This window comes from Neltuma alba, unplaced genomic scaffold (assembly GCF_004799145.2).
Source record: "Neltuma alba isolate B1F8T4 unplaced genomic scaffold, ASM479914v2 tig00002720_pilon, whole genome shotgun sequence".
Classification (NCBI taxonomy): Eukaryota; Viridiplantae; Streptophyta; class Magnoliopsida; order Fabales; family Fabaceae; genus Neltuma; species Neltuma alba.
In genome coordinates this window covers 56,978-62,386 of record NW_021632985.1, presented here as the reverse complement: position 1 = coordinate 62,386, position 5,409 = coordinate 56,978, and the positions used below count along the sequence as shown (strand labels likewise).

At 28.0% G+C, this 5,409-nt stretch overlaps 1 long non-coding RNA gene across 1 annotated transcript; it reads right to left on the bottom strand.

The window, feature by feature from the left end:
* Positions 1-2,577: 2,577 nt before the first annotated feature.
* Positions 2,578-4,260, bottom strand: LOC114735986 (uncharacterized). Its single transcript, XR_003739312.1, has 3 exons — positions 4,226-4,260; positions 3,526-3,593; positions 2,578-2,762 (listed from the first exon to the last, which is right to left on the bottom strand). It is a non-coding gene; the product is annotated as an uncharacterized LOC114735986 (long non-coding RNA).
* Positions 4,261-5,409: the final 1,149 nt, after the last annotated feature.

Here is a 5,409-nt window from a genome sequence, read left to right as displayed (position 1 = left end):
TTTTTCAAAATCTATGGAAATTATGTATTTGTTATTTTGAAATTCAATAAGTATTTTTTGTCATTTTTTCCGAAAAAAGTATATTGTATTTTATTACTTTATACTCCCTCTAGTCTTTTTTATAAGATCTTATTGACTAAATTCCACAGTTTAAGAAAAAAAGCTAAAATTAATTAGAGGCAATAAATATGTTAAAAAAACTTCTTCTTTTTTTTTTAATATCTCATCATTTAATAAGGGGCAAATGAGATAGAGAAATAATAGTAATAAGATGAAAGATGAAAGATAATGAAATATGAGACAAAGATTAGGACAGGAAAAAAACTTAATTAGGAGAAAAATTGATAAAAATATATTTAATATTAAGACAATCATTAATAGAATCTTATAAAAAAGACTAAAACGATTTAAATTTTAGAACTTTATAAATAAGACCGTTGGAAGTATTACCAATTTAGATAGACAGAGAATATAAAGTTTTTTATTTTATTTTTTTATTTTTTTGGTTACTTTTCATTTACAGGAGATTAGCCGCGAGTCCGCGACGCCATGTGAACAATTAATGAGGCGATTTTCATTTAATATTTACTAAAACCTGCACCATTCAAAATCTGATTTAAATCATTCATATTTAAAATTTTTGCTTGCAATTTTTTAATAAAAAATTTATTTTTAAGAAATATCATTTATTAGTTTATTTTTATTTTAAATTTTGTAACTGTTAAAATTAAAAATAATTTAAACTAAAAAAATACTTGAATTAAATTTAGATCATCTAAAATTAATTTTAATGTTGTAGATTAAGATGAGCACAATTGAAGGTAACTGACTAACTACTCTTTTAAATGTTTTCTCATACTCAAGCATTTTAGTTTTATTTATTTTTTAAAAATATTCAAAGAATGTGTTAGTATTATGTAATTCAAATTAATTTGTAATAAAAACTTGGGCCTTTGCTATATAAATTTTAGGTCTATGCAAAATTTTTAACTTCGCCTTTGTGTTCAGACGTGTTTATGGGCACAGTTGATCATATCATTAAACTGAAACCAATGTCTAATAAAGTCGTCAGATAAAATGCGACAGGTTGCGTACATATACCATATATAGAGCAGTGCTCGTAAGGTTAGCCTATTTAGGTTCGAGAATTGCTATGGTCGGAGTTGAGATTCCAATCTTCAAATAGCTCACAACAAACCCAGAGCCCAAAAAAAAAAAAAGTTTGTAACAGAGAAAAAAAAAAGGGGGGAAAAACTCTTCAAAGGGCAAGCGAGCCTATTTTGAAAATGGGAGAATGACAAAAAAATAAAAATAAAAATAAAAATTACTAAATCTCAAATCAGATTTGGTAATTTGACGTCGACAATATTGAATTTATAAATAATAACAAATTTTTGTTAACATTCCTTATTTGGTGTTTACAAATTTATAGCTTCTTTTTTGTGATTTTTTTTAAAATTATTCATGATGTGAATATTATTGATGCTTTTTACATTCTTGATAATATTACAAATATCTAGTTTTTTTTATCAGAATTGAATTTCATGAAATGGTTTGTTTAATTTAATTTTAAATTTGAGATTCAAAATTGGGTTGATTTAGATTTTACATAATAACTACATTTATTTTATATGTGTTGATATCTTGAAATCAGATAAATTAGACAAGAGGATATTTTTATACTTATATAAAGAATTATTTTATAATTTGAATTAGCCACTTATCATTTTTAATATTTTATTATTTAAAAATTAAATATATATACATATATATATTTATATAAGGGTTTCCTGCTTATCGGGTTGGTCTTGAACCTACAAAGTCAAGTCAGGCTTTGTCAAACGTTGACCCTCTAGAACCAAGTCAGCCTGTTTTCCCAACACTATGTACCTGTAACGCATTTATCCATACATATTCATTCTATTGCTTAATATAATTCACACAAATATCAATGGTAATAGAATTTTTATTAGTGTCTTAAGGTAGAATAATAAATGGATATCATAGTTATTTGCAATAATATCATGCTTTTTTGACATTTTTTGTTTAACAATATTTGTGTTAAAAAAAGAACAAAAATTTTATATATAAACTGTCATAAACATTTTATTCATGCAATTTTTTTCTTTTTGCCTGGATGTAACAACGAAACTACTACACTTATAAAGTAATCAATATCAAAAAGTTAACCATGATAGAAAAGAAACTTTGTAAAAATATTTAGAAATACTATCATGGTTATATAAATATCTTAAATCATATGAGATTAACCATGATAGAAAAAGAGTTAAACCAATCCATAAATATGTCTATCATGGTTAAAAGAACTTTCCTAAATTAACTGCGTGCAAAAAGATATTCATAATGGATAGGGCTTTGGGTATTATAAATCTAGAATATCATTTTCAACCATAAGCCCATAACACGATTTTACTAAATAGTACATTTCATAACTTTCAACAAAATCAAAAGTCATTTCATGTCAAAGATCACTGTGGATTCACCACTCATATCAAACAAAAGAAATCACATGCAAATGCCTAAAGGCCTCCGGCCTTCTACCAGCATACAGTCCAGTAACAGTTCTCAAAAGTACACTGTCAAAATAATCAATCTCAAACATATCAGAGTATGTGGAATGGGCCCTATCATGGCAATATACATCTATCCAACACAATCAAAAGAGTGGAAGCGCTACAATTTTGCAATAGCAGCTCAAGCTTCCGGAGCCTTCCCTGACTGACCCGAACGGGAACTATCACCTGGAAAAGTGTTAAATCAACGGGGTGAGACAAAAGTCTCAGTAACCAGCAATCCTACTTATCAAGCATACAAGTAAGTGCTCGTGACGTGTCAAGTGAGACAAAAGCAAATTCATAGTATTCCAACAAATTTCATATTGTCAAAGCATATAAAAAGTATAATCAATAATCTTTTCACCTCCCTTATATCCACCCACCTTATATCCTCTGACTAAACCCATGGGCTAAATCCTCATCCATGTGACTGGTAATTAGACAAGCTCACCGATCAAGTGATATGGACCGGCCAAAATCCACAGAGCACCAGACCGGACCATGGGTTCCCCCTCTAGTCTACTAGTAGGGTGTCAATGCCCTATAATGAATAATTGGGCCAAAGGACCAATCAGTGTACACCTGATGGCCCTACCACCTTATATCCTCAAATGTACATAATTCACCCCCTTATATCCTCTTTGTTATAGTACCCATCATCAACATCCGCCACCCCTCATATATCAACACTCAAAATATTGCATTCATAAACAATCATCAACATGTAAAAATCAATTGGGATTTTCCATTTTTCAATTGACTCATAATACCTAAGATCATCATAATAGTAAACATATATCTTTTGCAACAAAAGTCTCACAAGACAATTTCAATAACAACATACTTTCATAGCTCACATCGTAATTCAATAATATTTCATAAATTCCTTATAATTCAAAATCAATCACAAACAACCTACGAGCATGAATAATAAGTGGAAAGTGGTTACCTCTTGTCTAGAACAAGTATTACCACAAGGTTAACCCCGTGCTCATACCAATAGCCCAATAATTTAATCTACACAACCAATACATTTACATATCAATACACAAGCTATTTAATTAATTACTTAAACTAAAACATATATATATAAGTTAAAGTTTCTAATTCTATGCTAAACCCAAACCTCTCATAACCCATAATTAAGTCTTTTAGCACAAAATTTATATATCCTCACAATCCAAAATTTTCATTTAAACATTTCAAGGTATTTACTTTAATACAGATTTTTCTCAAATTTTTAAATCTGAAATTATCATATTTAAAATTCAAAAATCCTATTTTAACTTTAAATCTCAAAAACCAACCATTAGAAATTCACTATACATCAAATGCATCTAAGTAAATAATTTAATCAACAGTTTCATGGTATAAATATCATATTTTTCATAAATAAATATCTGTTTAACTAAAATAATTCATTTAAAAATATTAGGTCAGTCAATAAATAAAACTAAACTGATAGAAATGATCTACTAAAATAGCTCTACAATATTATACTTACCTATCATCAAAACTCAACACTTGCTTCAAACCCTAAACCCAAAAATTATCTCTAAACAGTATAAAACTACCATCATTAGATAGATTTAGATGAGTGGAAAAACTTTCATGAAGAGAGTTTAATGAAAAGAAGTCATTTGGCTTACCAAAATGATCTGCAAAGTTGAAACCCTACTGGAAAAATGAGAGGAGGCGCCGGAGAAGGTGAAAAAGAAAAACGTCGAAATGTTTCTCTCTCTGGCCCCCAACGGTTAAAATAATATTTTGGAAAAAATTCCAGTTAAAGACCCCATATTAAAATGGGACAAAATTATAGTTTGGTACCCCGTTTTTTTTCCATTTTTTTTAATCCGTTTTATTATTATTATTATTCAGAAATTTCCTTATACATATTTTATAAATCTTATTTTCAATAATTCTCTTTTCTTAAATAAATAGAGAATAAAACTCATTTATCAAACATTAAACTCCTTCTAAACTTAACTAAACACTAGGAATAATAATAAATAAAAAAAATTGGGATGTTACACTGGATGCATGTCGATGAATATAATATTTCATGGTTTTTTTGGTTAATTATACATATGAATAAATGTGTATGAATATATTTGCCCTGTATCTATATCATAGAATTTTATAAATTGATACACACAAAACAAATAATCAAGAAATTATGTGCCTCTTAATTCTTAGATGAAAGGAAAAGGACTGTTTTATTCATTGGTCTTTGTCCCTCTTTTACTACTAAATTAACATACTAGAAACAAAATAAAAAATAACTATTAATATTATACCCTGATTTCTATGTATTACAAAATATTTGTTCGATTCAACCTTAGAAATATAATAAATGAATTATGTTGTTTAAGTAAAAAGCAAGTTTACTTATGTTATTTTCAGTGTTACATTATTTTTTATTTAATGTAATTTAAACGCACACAAGCATACAAATATGATGAGTTAGTGATGCCGATATGGCAACTAGCTGTCGACTTCAATATTACATGGCGGGAAGCCCATGATGGACGAATTTGATTAATTAAAAGCAAAAAATATTTGGTTTGGATGAATCATGTGATTTTCATTTCTTCCTCAGATTTTTTTTTTTTCATTTGTAATTTGCTTCCTGTCTTTATTTCATTTGCCTTCTGCGTGTTTAAGATTTTATCCCTATTTGCTTTGGTTATGCCTTCCATTTTCCATCTTTTCCTTTCATGGTGAGGTTTTCTTTTGTCATTATACTCCTCCGGTCCTTAATATATGAGCCAATTGTTGAGTTGGTTTTTGTCCTAAATATAAGATCCATTTTTCATATTTATCAGTTTTCTCT